Here is a 13810-nt window from a genome sequence, read left to right as displayed (position 1 = left end):
CTCAGGGAACATGTGTCCGCTGAGCCCAGAGACGTCACGATCTCGCTCAGGGAGCAGGCAGAGGTCCCAGGTGGAGAGGCCTGGGTGTGGCCATGATTACCTGCCTCCCTGCCCAGCCTAGAGGTGACCATAGTTTCAGGTGAGCCACACAAAATCATCAATATTGTCCCATCCCATCTTAGACTTACAAAAGTGGCAGTTTTACATGGTTCAACTTAACATTTAGTGAAGAAGTGGAGAGAGAGGAACAACTCCAATGGAAATGAATGCTAAATATTTCAAAATGTTTTGTGTTACAATGAATCCAGCCAGGAGGAATACTGCTTCCAAAAAAGGGCTTCCTAACCCCATCTCCTGCCCTCCCCACCCCTTTTCCTACCTCTGTTCAACCCTCCAACCCTCTCTCTTGTCTCACTGGATTGTGATGAAGGAGCAGGTCCCGGAGCCAGCAGTTTGGACAGTGGCCTCTGGATTCCTCGACTCCTTGGCCATGGCGGAGGCAGATGTTCACACCGGGCAAGCTCTGTGCATCTTCCTGGGCTGTTCCTGGAGGGAGGAATGACCAGCTTCTGCCAGCCCCTCCAGCCCTTCCAGAAACTTGGCCGTTGCTGAATTCCCTGTATCAACCCCTTTCTGCTCAAATGAACTGGTGAGGTTTCTGATACTGATCAGGTGCATCTGATCCTGACTGGTAAACAAGAACAGAAGGGTAAATGAATTTTCTATCTTCTTCTTTCCTTAAGGACAAGCTTCACTGGTCATAGATTTCTGAAGGTGCTACCAAAACACAAACTGAGTGAAAAGCTACCTTAAAAGAGTCAAGGGATTTCAGTCCAAAATCCCCCTTGTCTGAGGTCTAAGCACCAGCAGATCCACTTGGTGGGGGTCTGGGTTTCTGAAAGACAGCTGAGAGACATTTGTTAAGATACTATCTTTAGCTTCTCCGGGGAACTGAACATCTCCTGACTTCCCTAGCCACTGTTTTAAGCCACTGTTACCTTCTTATTTATCAGATTGCTCATTTACTTCTCAGGGCTAGCTGGGTGCCTGGAATTTTCCTTGAAGGAACTCAAGATTTTCCCTTAGATTGGATTTTCTATGCTGATCTGGATCTTCCATGATCTTGCATTTTAATCTTTTATTAACACTTTTTCATTTGTGTGCTAGTCAGCTCTATCAAGCCCTCAGGGGAACAAGTCAACAGCAAATGATGAACATTTAAAAACTCTTTGATGGTTGCTTATAGGCCAGTGGAGGGCAGGGAAGAAGACACAGAGGTGAGGCTTGGGGCCCACAGCTGGAGAGATGGTGGGTCATAGTGTAGACTCAAGAGCTGGGTACCCGCACCCAGGCACTCAGTGCACACAGAGGCTGAAACCAGCGGTGACTGCTCAGGTCTGGGGTAGGAGCCCCTGCTGTCACTTTGGGTCCTGCCTTTTAACAGCTCCACACACACACTGGTTGAGTCACCTGGGCACATCACCTCACCTCTTTGAGATTCAGTCTTCTTCTCTGCAAAATGGAACTAGTAATAGAGTTAGCTTCATCAAGGATTGTGTGTTTTAAATGAGACCAGTTTTTAGGTGTGGAACAGAGAGGCTGGCATCAAGGGCTAGCCACCACTATTATTATTAGTAGTAGTAAAATCAGAAGGCCTGGAAATTGTGTGCAAATGGAGGGTGGGGAATACTTGAACAGAGCTTGACTTTTGAGCTTACGGTATTCCTTACTCACCAGGTGTGGGAGGCAAAATTCTAATATGGCCTTCAAGATTTCCTACTCTAATCCCCAAGACTTTGAAGACTGGATTCACTGATGCAGGTGTAATTAGGGTTACTGCTATGGTCTGAGTGTGTCCACCAAAATTCATATGTCGAAACTTAATCACCCAAGTGAGAGTATTAAGAGGTGGGGAAATGAAGTCACGAGTATAGAACCCCCATGAATAGGATTCCCGTCCTTATAAAAGAGGCTGAGGGGAGCACCATAAGCTCTTACCCCTTTGTCTTCTGCCGTGTGAGGACACAGCATTCATTCCCCCTGGACGACACAGCAACAGGTGTCATCTCGGAAGCAGACACTAGGCCCTCCTCAGATGCCAAACCTGCTAGTACCTTGACTTGGACTTCCCAGCCTCCATAACTGTGAGAAAGGAATTTCTCTTCTTTATGAATCCCCAGTCTCAGGTATTGTGTTGCAGCAGCACAGGTGGACGGAGAAAGTTCCTAATCCTTTGACTTTAAAATAGCAGATTACCCAGCTGGGCTGAGCTTCACCACACACCCTTTACAGCAGAGGATATTCTTGAACTGGTGATGGAAGGGGAAGTCAGAGGGACCCACGGGTGACAGAGCTGCTCTGTCCAGGGAGCTGCTCCTTTCCTGATGGTGATGTGGAGGGGCTCATGGGTCAGGACCTGAGAGCAGCCTTCAGGGGCTGAGACTAGTCCTTGGCTGATAGACATGAGAAAACAGGGACTTCAGTCCTGGAACCACAAGGAACTGAATTTTGCCACAACCTGGATGAGACCATAAGCTGATCTTCCCTGGAGCCTCCACCTATAGTACAGCAGAGCTGACGCCAGTTCCAGCTTGTGAAAGCAAAGGCAGAGAGCCCAGCCAAGCCTGTCAGGACTTCCAAGCTGCCGTGCTGCATGGTGGCAAATGGGTGTTGTTTAAAGCTGTTAAGTGTGTGGCGTTATGCTGCTACAGATGGCTAATACATCGAGCCACTTCCACATGGTCACATGGTACTGTATACCTTCTGGGCACCACCAATACACCAAAATGGCTGCTGGGCAGGGGGAATGCACCACACAGTGGCTCCCCATCAGCCTCTGGAGCCTAATGGTGGCTGCTCCTTGCCTGTGGGCAGGGGATACAGTGGGTGTCCCTTGCTGCTCCAGTGATGCACTGACTGGTGGCTCTTGGACCAGGGACTCCAGGTCGCAGATGCCACCCAGTGGGAAGAGACATGCCTGTGCGAAAGAGCATCTGGGGGTCCGTGGGATGTACTGGGAGAAGGACGGCTTCACAAGCGCCTTCTGACTCATCAGTCACTTCTCCCTGGAGGGCAAGATGTGACCCAGAAGGCTGAACAAAGGCAGCCAGCTCCAGGGATAGAAAGTCCTTGTGATCTCTCTTCAATTCAGCTTTTACTTTGATTGGTGAAGCCCTTCTGTTGAAATGTGTGAGGCTTAAACCCAAGACTGTAAACCTAATAGGAATTCGGTTCGCTTCATGAGTCAAGATAATTGTGGTTTGAAAAATGTTTTCAACATAACATTAATTTCGACCTTTATGTACAGACTGACATAAGTGTGTTTTTAAAATGGATATTCATGCATAACACAGTTTTCATTATCACCTTATCAGATTTCCTGAGTTGCTGCAGCAGTGATAGTTCAGGTGTTTCAAATAAGCAATCACTTATTTTTATGCTCTTGCAGGGACAGGTTATGGTGATTGAACAGGATTTTCTTTTTCTTTTTTCTTCTCCTACAGGAGCCTCAAGAACAAAGGCCATCGGAAAGGCCGTTCCCTGGCGTGGAGCCCCACAGGCCGTTCCCTGGCGTGGAGCCCCACAGCCCCTCAACCGTGGTTGAGGTTGACTGAAAACAGAGCAAGAGAGGCCCTCGCCCATCTCAGGCCCTCTCCATGCCCTCTTTCTGGTGGGATCCATGAAAGAAACTGGCAGCATGTTTCTATTTCTTGGGATTTAAGATCCTTTGTGTGAAATATTTAAAAAACCAGGTTATGGTTTATCCGTAAATTCTGACTGCATCCCACTGGCTTCCTGACACCTCGTGGGCCATTTTTCCTCCCCCGGTAAGTAGGTTGTGGGGCCACTTTCCTCACCTCACCCAAGGCATGCTGACAAAGGAGCCCTGGTCAGATGCTGCCACTGCAGAATTTTTAAAAATGGATTAACCAAATAGAGTTTATAAAGTTGAGGTAGAATTCACATAACTTAACACTATTTTAACAATTTTGAAGTGTAGGAAACAGTGACTTTTAGTACATCCACCATGCTATGTGACCATCATTGTTTAACTTCAGAAAGAATCCCCACCCCACTAGCGGTGACATTCCAGTCCCGCCTCCCCTGCCACCAGGCAATCAGGAATCTGCTTTCTGTCTCTGCAGATTAGCCTATTCTGGGCATTTCACAGAACTATATCGAATAGTGTGTGTCTTTTGTGTCTGGCTTCTTTCACCTAGCACAGTGTTTTCAGGTCTGTTGTGTGGCAGCAGGAGGGATTGCAGCTTCCTTCCCTTTCAGGGTTCCACAGTGTTCCGCCGTATGGATGCACCACATTTGGCTTCTCCATACGCCCACCAGTGACTGCTTTCTGGGCATTATGACCAACACTGATGAGAGCATTTGTGTACGTTTTTCTTTGACTCCCTGCAGAATTTTGGTGTGGGCTGATTCTCGGGTTTCACTGGACCCGGCCTCCTCTGGTGAGTGCCTGCTAAGACTGTAATTCACTGATTGGCTATCCTGGGATTTGTTTTCCTCAGATGAGACTGATGCTTTCTGCTAAATACAATGGATTACTTAGAGGGTCTTGAAGGGGCATGATACTGCAATATGCACCTTCCATGGCCTGGAATCTTCCTGAGTCTTGTCTTGGTTGAACTGCCTTCCATGTACACGTGGGGTCTGTCTCTCTCTCTACTATGTTTTTCGAAGGATCCTCTGAGGCTATTTCTGGATTTTCCTGCTACTGTCTCTATTTCCCAAAGACCCAACTCTGTTCTCAGATTTATCAAAGCTTTGAGACCAGAAGTATTTGAAGTATGAGATCAACTCTATTAGCGCCTTAGGAATTAAGATGCCAGGCCTGTTTCCTGATAATGCTCTGTTTTAGTAATCACGGCTTTGTGCCACCTTATACTGTATATATCTGATCTTTTGCATGGATGGCATTTGCTTTCAGTAAGATTGGTTTAGGGCTGAGGTGATTGTGAGCTGCGTTGCTGGAAGAGTGGCGATTGGAGGAAGATGGTGATCCCCTGCCCCACCCAAGCTGTGGATACATCATCTCTCGACCACTGCCCCCAGGTCAGTGTAAGCTCTCTCCCTGAGAAGGGCAACCAGGGCTACGAAGAGACAGCAAGTGGGGCACTGGAATCTTAGCAAGGAGCTGTGTGAATGATGCTGAGGAAGCGCATTGCTCTCGTGCAGAGCAGAGTTGGTCCAGATTACAGCTGGGACCTCCCGTTGGCTTACAGGGTAGAGGCTGAAGCCCACGTAGATGCCCCCAGTCACTCACGACGGCTTGCTGTTCAAGGCTCCCTGCTTTGTTCCCTGTGCCACGCCCTGCATGATGCCAGTGCCGTGGTGCCCATGGGTTGCCAATCTGCAAACATGAGTGACATGGCTCAGCAAAACCTCCTCTTGACGTCCATGGAAAGCGCGGGGCCGCTGAGCATGACCCAGAGAACTGCAGAGTGTGTGTCTCAAGCTCTCTGGGCACATGAGCCCACTAGGTGGGTTTTTGGGTACCACTGGCTGCCCTTTTTCATGGCTATTTTTTCTGGGCATTTCTCTTTAAAATGTTGACCAACATGAATTGTTAAATTGTTGAGTTTAGGTGCATAAAATATATATATAATGGAATTTGTCAGCTTTTCAAGAGGCAGCATAGAGTCTCCGATGGCATCCCCACCTCCCTGTGGGGTGTCTGCAGTTCCAGAGAGTCATGGAGCTTGCACTCTTGCTTATTTTAGCAGTTCAAGGCCTTTGACCCCAATTTTTTGCTTGTCTTATCCAGCAGAGTCTCATGCACGGTTACTTTTATTTCTCAACACACTTCCCTGCTCATTTGTTGGTTCCTTTAACAGAGCTTCGAGAGATCCTAGAATCAAGATGGTGCCATGATCAGGGAACAACCAAATAACCTTTGCAAATCTCTCTCTAAATACACACACACACGCACAAATACATTCATATGCGCATGTGTATGTACACACAGATTGAGTGACCCTTATCTGAAGTGCTTGGGACCAGGAGGTTTCTGGATTTCCAGTGTTTTCGGATTTTGTTTTTGTTTTGTTTTTTTTTGAGACGGAGTCTTGCTCTGTCGCCCGGGCTGGAGTGCAGTGGCCGGATCTCAGCTCACTGCAAGCTCCGCCTCCCGGGTTTACGCCATTCTCCCGCCTCAGCCTCCGGAGTAGCTGGGACTACAGGCGCCCACCACCTCGCCCGGCTAGTTTTTTGTATTTTTAGTAGAGACAGGGTTTCACCGTGTTAGCCAGGATGGTCTCGATCTCCTGACCTTGTGATCTGCCCATCTCGGCCTCCCAAAGTGCTGGTATTACAGGCTTGAGCCACCGCGCCCGGCCTTGCTTTCGGATTTTGGAATATGCAGATACAGATATCTTAGGGGATGAGACCCACTCGTGCCTAAACACAAAACTCACTTATGTTTCAGATATACCTTAAAACACAGCCTGAAGGTAATTTTATATAATGTTTTAAATAATTTTGTGCATGAAACAAAATTTTGACTGCAATCTATCACGAGGTCAGGTGTGGAATTTTCAGTGTCATGTTGACATTTACGAAATTTTGGATTTTGGAACATTTCAGATTTCAGATTTTCAGATTAGAAGTGCTCAATCTGTCTATGTAAGTGTGTTTGTTCATTTACTCTCAGCCCCCTCTGAGGATGTTGGAAAGGAGGAGAAGAAAGAGGAAAGCAGAGAGGATCGCCGCGCAGAGTCCAGGCTGCAGCTTGGGCTTTGTGCACCTCTGCCTGCTAACGGGATCCACCTCAAGTCAAGAAGGTGCTGGCTCACCCTTCCCTCAAGATTTTAGAGATCCCAGTGCATGTCCTGGAAATCCTTTAAAATTCAAAGAAAACAAGCAAAGCTCTGGCTAATTAAATGTTTTCTGCTTACCGTCGTTAACATATTAATGAGACAGGTTAAATGTATTACTTAGTGGTGTATTACTTAGCTCTTAGGTCTGTGCACCCCTTTTTGAGAGGATTTCTCCATGTGGCATCTGTGTTTACAGTGCACTGGCTTTCTGTTCATAGGGCTTTTACGTGGGGGTGATGGCACGGCAGAAAGCATCCCCAGGGTGAGAAGGGGATGGGGAGGTCCACATTGCAGTTCAGACCCCCTGGACACCTGCCTTTGAGATAGCCACGTCCCTCAGCCTTTCCTTTCAAAGGATGGTGGGTCAGTTTCTAATGTTCCCATTTTGACCTCTCAGACTCAGGGACTGGGGCTAGAGCACAGGTCCTCTCGCTGAGGTCACTGTAGCGCTTCAGAGGCATCAGCACTCTTGCTTTCTTTAGCACATCCTTGGTTTTCAGTTTTTATGGGTACACAGTGAGCCACCCCAAACTTAGTACAACAGCAGCCATTTTGCTGTGTTCGCGGATTCTGTGGGTAAGGAATTTGGAAGGAGCCCAGGGTGTGGTGCGTCAGTTGGGAGGATTCGAGTTGATAGTAGTTTTGCTCACTCCCCTGTCTGTGGCGCACATGGCCTCTGTGTGACTGGGCTTCCTTGCAGCATGGCATCCTGAGCCGCCTTCCACGGGGGCTTGCTCAGGGCTCCCAGCACGAGGGTTCCAGCCAACAGGGTGGATTCCACAGCGCCTTTTCTGGCCCAGTCTCTGCCACACTGAATCATCTATACCTGGCGAAATCCGACTTCCTTTCTGCCAGACCCTTCTCTGGTCCTCAAGGTCCCTTACTGTTTTTGCCCTTGGTTACAACCTCCTGTGTACCTGTCCTGGAGTGTTGTGGTTAGGAGTGTGGTCTCGGGTGCAGACTGAAATATACTGCTGTGTGCAGTAGGAACCTTGGCTGCTGCCCTATGTTCATGGCAAGCACTTCAGAGCCGAGCCTGGTGCGAGGCGAGTCCTCCATCAACGGCCTTGACTTTTCTTTCCCAGACTAAAGTGCAGGTTCCTTCAGGGAAGCTCTGTCTTGGTCATCTCTGCCTGGCATTTCCTGCAGGACTTGGCAAGTACTGCGTTCCCTCTGCTTGGGGAGTCTGCGCTGGGTCTGTCTCCTGTTCTGTAAGTCTCACAAATTCACCCTCTCAGAGCAGCCGTCTCTGCCTGTCCCCTGCTAGGAGCTGTGGTGCCCCCCACTCATCTTGTTTCCTTTTGTTCATGACACTAGCTCTAATGAAAATGTTTCATCCCCCGTTTGTTTCTGTCAGACCAGGATGTGAACCCCAGCAGAGGCAGATCTGGGCCTGTCTCCTTCCCTGCTATTCAGTGCCTACAAGAGGGTCTGGGCCAAAAATGAAGGGAGAGGAGGAAGGGAGGGGTAAAAAGATCGACTTCAGGAAGATTTCAGAAACACGGTGCTGAGAGTAGTAGGGCCATGTACCAGGGTGGGATTTACTTCCTTTTTACACACTTAACAAATCTCAAAGACATCCATTCAGCTTTCAGTTTAGGTGAAATCTATTCATAATAAAAATAAAATGGTATCTCAACGACAACTTAATTTTGAGTGAAAATATTTTCCAGAGGGCAGGGGGCTCTAAATACGAAGAAGCAGAGAAGCGCGTCACCTCTCCCTAGTGGACTCATGGCCCTCGATGGAGCCACCTGGAGCCCAGGCACTTTGTGGTTTATTCCTGGGTCGCCTCCACCTCCGTCCCTCAGTTATGAGGCTGTGATGATCCACAGCAAGCCCCCATTCTTGCTGCTCCACTGGTGTGATTTTCTTGGAACCGAAATGAGGAGAGGACAGGATTGTGTGTTTTGCAAAAGCACAGCGTTAGACGTTCGTTGGTTTTCCTCTGTGCTTCCACGACTTGAGGGCAACCATCTAGCAGTTTACAGGGGTTCTGAATAAATTCCAGGGACCTGGAAATTATTGGATTTATTTTATTTTGAGTAGAAACATGTTATGTTTAGTTTGGTAACGGCATGCTCTACTTAGTGTGATCATGCCTAGCTCTCTTGTTTTGTATCCGCTTTGGAGTCTGGCTCTGGGCAAGTACTCAAATGCTCACAGGAATTCCACGGCTCAGGGCATCCTCTGAACCCAAGGGCCTCTAAAGGGGGAACAGCAACGTGGGAACATGGGTGGGGACAGCGAGTGAGGGGCCGGGTGCAGGGTGACGGCAGGTGTAGGTTCTGCACCATGCACACTGCACTGCATGGGGGCACTGTGCGTTCCCCAGCGGAGCGCAATGATGCCGCAGAGTGTGAAGTCACAGGTCTCAGCACTCAGCGGGGAGTGGAGGTGCTTGGGTTTGAGAACCCGGGGGAGCAGGCAGCTCGGGGCCAGCAGATCCGCCCCTCTGCCCTTGGGGAGCTTTTGGCCGTCTGCTGGGTGAGAGCGTGGTGGTCACTGGTGGGTTCACGTGATTCCCCGTCATTGTGTCTCTACGGCCCCGCCCTCCCTGACTGTGCCTCCGTGCCCTCTGCAGTTGAACGTTAGTCATGATCATAGGACTTTAATGATCTTATTAAGTACCCAGTGCCGGCCTCAATTTTTACTTGGAGAATGTGGGGTTTACATGACAAAATATGACTCATGCACGCATGCTGACTGCCAGAATTAGGGGCTCTTGGGCTTAGCTGCTGGTTGGAGTCACCTGGGAGCTTCAGGAAACTCCAAGGCCAGGCCTTCCCTCCCAGAGGTGGGGCTGAACGGACCTGGGGTGCAACCTGGGCTCTGGGGCTCAGGAGCTGCCGCAGGCTGGGGGGAGCCAGCAGGGCACCTGTGGGGTTCTCTGGGTGGTCCAGCGGAAGCCAATGCTGGGCTCTGGAGAGGAGAGTGAGCAGCAGTGCGGAGTTCAAACCCTCATCACAGACCTGGCTGCTCAGGGCAGCACGACCTTTTGGAAGAGTATGTGGGCGAGAAATTGGATTATTTATCTAAAATAAATGCCAGCATGGTGTGAGTGGGTGACTTTGTTTAGATGTAACTATGCATAGATTAGGCTGTTTGGATGTGTTTAATTATGGCATGTGATGGCACCACTTTACCAATCATTTGCATTAAATGTCCTCAAGCCTAGTTTGAGACTTTAGATCAAGTTAAAACTGTTTTATCTGTCAGCACCTGGGAGACTTGGGAAGGACTGTCACTGCAGGACCAGTCCTAACTGTCCCTATCATGTGGATCACAGGATGTCAAGCTGTTTTGCAGAAGTAGCAGAGCCGAAACTGCAGTCATATGACCTGGGCATGTGGACAGCAGGAAACCATCACCTCAGTAACACTTAGAACCAACGTTTCCTCCCTGAGGAATCAAAAAGCCTGGGCATCACTGGAAGCTGAACACTGGAACCCTTTCAGAAATAAGCGGTCTGTTATCCAGAAAGAGCCAGTGCTGAAGTCCACCGTTCCCCACCTTACCGTAAATAACCACGTTTAAAGCTGTCCCATCAAAATCCGCCCCGCCAGTGCATCTGCATACCAACCTGCCCTCTCCAGCCCACTAGAGTCTCACCCGACCTAATACTGGGGATTCAGATCTGAGCCCTGCCTCCTGTCTCCTTGCTGGTTGGCCTTGCAATAAAGCCTTTTCTTTTCTCAAAAGTCAGAGCTATAATATTGGCTTCCATGTGCAGTGAACCCACTGCATGACTCAGAGGACATGTGGGCACACAGCGGGATGGTGTGGGGCCAGGCAGGGGCATCGCAGATCCAAGGACTGGCAGTTTCCTTTAATGCCAGGTCACCGTGGGCAGTTGTGGGTGATGCAAGGAAGAGCTCTGAAAACCACCAGGTCAGTGTGGCATTGGGAACCTGCCATGCCTCGGCTGTCAGGGATGGTCTGACATGACCCTGCCCTGGTTCTGGGCTGAGATTACTGTCCTTGCAACATCCTGTGCTCTGCTCCATCTTGGCACATTTTTTGTGTGTGATGAGGAATGAGCCCAAATGTCCATTATTGTTTTCCTACTTCTGGCCACCCTTAGGAGAAGCTCCAGGCCACCCACATTCTGCCTCTGCTTCCAGGCCTCCACCGTGGATGCAGCTCAGTTCCCGTGGATTCTCCAGTGCCCCCTGCAATGCCCCTGCATCTGCCCAGTGTCACGTTCACCTGCTGGAGGAGGGGACCGAGGGGATGAGGCCCGGGGGGTGAGGTGTCCATGCTCCTGCTTTTCAGGAGGCATGGCTGGGGCACAGGCAACCCGGCCTCCCTGCTGCTCCGTGTCTCCATGTCCCTCCCAAGCCGCTAGGCCATACATGTGGGTGGAACAGGTTGGTGACCACACGGCGCTCAGCACGGGGCCACGCAGGTTCCGACGACCTTCGGTCAGTCTCAGTCCCTTTCTCCTCAGCCCCCTCCCTGGGCAGAGGGAACGAAAGCATTGGAATCACAGCCACTTTCAGCCACTTTAGGTTGGAGGGAACTTGTTTTCCCTTGGAGGCACCGAGTGACTTCCCACCCTGGGGAGAGTGCGGGTAATGACTGCGCTGAAGAGCATGTGACCTTCCTAGGAAACCAGGCAAGAGCCGGGCGGGGCTCTGTGGGGTCTGTGGGACTTCAGGGGCTGAGGAAAAGTCTTGAAACTGGAAAGGTGTCTGGTGAGCACGAGAGCTTCTCAGGGAGTCTGGGCCATTCATCCTGACGACAGAGGCAGGTGGAGAAGGGAAGGTGCCTGCCCACTTTGCCGGGTTCCTCTGGTGGCCGAACGTAGGCGTCCCTCAGACAGGAGCCTCTGCTGAGCAGGCCCAGGGGGTGAGGCTGCCAGTGTGCAACACGGGATGGCCGGAGGTGCAGGCAGAGCGTGGGCAAGCTGTGAACCTCAGTCTGCAGGGACTTTGCATTTCCTTGCTTTTCATAAATCACCCTCCTTCGGGTTTACACCTGGCCTCCCCTCTGTGGAAAATCCCACTTGCGGTTTGTAAGGCGAGTTCTGATTCCCAGCCGCTTCCTCCCCACCTCACCAGGGTTATTTCCAAGACTCAGGCAAGGCTGAGGCACAGAAAAGCCCCCTGGCCGCAGGTGGTCCCCACTGGGTTGGGCCACCCGGTGTCCCTTTGTGCTGTGCTTTGAGGATACCAAGAATCTCATGGAATCGCTTCCCAGGACAAGTGACCCAGGAGAGCCTAAGGTCTCTCAGCTTTGAGGTCTGCAGCCTCCCAGCTCCTTCAGGCCCACCAGGTGGTCTGTCTAGTCTGCAGGAAGCCCCCATGTTCTGCACCTGCTGAACTTTCTGCCTCTTCCCTCTTCTCTTGGTTTGGGATTTGGGGAAACAAGAGCCAAGAGGTGACCGTGGTGACGCTGGCTCTCTGCCCTGCCGTGTGCTCCCTCCTGGAGGCACCAGGAGAACCATGTGCCTGAGTGGAGGAAGGAGAAGGAGAGGAGGACCCAGGAGAGAGCATCACGAGGCATCAGCTGGGAGCACATGGAGGCCCAAAGAAGGCTACTTGTATCCTTCTCACTGAGAAGCGTTTTGGGAACCTGGTATGGTCTAGATAGGAGTTAAACCATCACTGGGCAGACAGGCGGGACTCTGGGTCTTGGGTGGGCTGAACTGGGGCTGAGGAGCTCGAGTCGAGCAGGGTGTCAGCTGGTCTCAGTGCACACGGCCAAGGGGCCCAGGCTCCCCTCTGCCAGGATGAAGGTGGCAGGGGTGAATCAGAGAACCCGGTCACTTTTGGGGACAGTTAATCTAGACACAAAGAGGCAATAATCTTCCTGTGTGTGAGGTGCTCAGCAGCCAGCCTGGACTCCACTAGGAGGAGAGGAGGAGGCAGGCCCTAGGCTCGAACCCCCCACGCCTCTTCTTCCTCCCTCCCAGGGCTGAACATCTAAACTCTACGCCTCTTGCTGTCAGCCCTTCCCTGGTTTTCACCAGCAACCCCTGGTTTGTTCTCAGTTGTTGTCATGTTACCTCTGGAGGATTGATTTTTAACGTTAAGAAAGAGTCACAAATACAACATGAGTGTCTTGAGTTTCTGGGAAACAGTGACCTGAAGCTCCCAGGGATGCACGTGCCCTTCAGCCTGAGTGTGAATTACTGACCACCACACCATCCACATCTTTTTGAAAAACGGCCCCATTTATCAGTGGGAAACATATTGCTCTTTGGTTTATGCAGCATGTATTGACCCACAGTCCCCCTGCAATCATTCCCAGCCCACAGGGCACAGCCACCATGGCTCCACCAACCGGGACAACTGCACAGACTGCAAAGAGACAGGGACGGACCCTGTGGCCTCTGATGTCCAGGCAAGCTGGTTCCCAAGTCCCAAACAGCTCTTACAGCTGAGTGTGTGCACATATTCCAAGTACACATAGCAAGGAGGGAAGAGAGAGAAGAGAGAATTAAAATATCCTCACCCATTCCATTTTCACCTTTCTGATCGAGCGTAGTTCTATTTTCCATGAGGAATATGAAAAACAAATTTATGTCAAGCTGGTGGCAGACCTCGTGGAGGGTCTTTCTGTTTGTGTTTGTGTGGGTGATGCAATGGACTCAAACTTATTGAAAAGTATTTGCGGGTGTCCCATAGAAGGGCATGGGTGCCGAGGTTACTCCTCCACAGCTGCAGTGATGGACAGAGAGCCATGAGCCGCTCTGGAGGCTTCAGCTGGTGCTGGGGTCCCCAGGACGGCAGGGGACAGGCTCCTCTGGAAGGCTGGCTAGCCCTGGTATGGCTGGGGTCTCTTCTGTTGGGCTAAGAAGAAAGCTTATTTTAACAAAGAAGAGAAGGAAGTTTTCATTTCTGCTTTGTTGTTATGGATCAAAGAGATAAAAGTGTAGTGTGTGGCACCAGAACACCAGCACCCACTACGTCTTTGAAATCAGATATTCAGGGACCCACCTCACCTCTGTCTCTATCTCTGTCTCTCTCTCACAC

The 13810-nt window shown here is 50.5% G+C and overlaps 1 long non-coding RNA gene across 9 annotated transcripts in view; it reads left to right on the top strand.

The window, feature by feature from the left end:
• The window catches only part of LOC111527256, a 58016-nt gene extending 47507 nt beyond the window's left edge, over positions 1 to 10509 (top strand). For 2 of the 9 annotated variants that reach the window (XR_003306858.1, XR_003306854.1), the window contains 4 exons: positions 431 to 709; positions 3504 to 3827; positions 4282 to 5067; positions 6665 to 10509. This is a non-coding gene — a long non-coding RNA (uncharacterized LOC111527256). Of the gene's footprint in view, positions 1 to 430; positions 710 to 3503; positions 3828 to 4281; positions 5068 to 5237; positions 5496 to 6664 lie in introns of all 9 variants that reach the window. The other 7 variants (XR_002726605.1, XR_002726600.1, XR_003306859.1 and 4 more) reach the window with 6 other exon arrangements.
• Positions 10510 to 13810: the final 3301 nt, after the last annotated feature.

This window comes from Piliocolobus tephrosceles, chromosome 20 (genome assembly GCF_002776525.5).
Source record: "Piliocolobus tephrosceles isolate RC106 chromosome 20, ASM277652v3, whole genome shotgun sequence".
NCBI lineage: Eukaryota > Metazoa > Chordata > Mammalia > Primates > Cercopithecidae > Piliocolobus > Piliocolobus tephrosceles.
The sequence above is the reverse complement of the archived record's forward strand: the minus strand, read 5'-3'. Positions and strand labels throughout refer to the sequence as shown.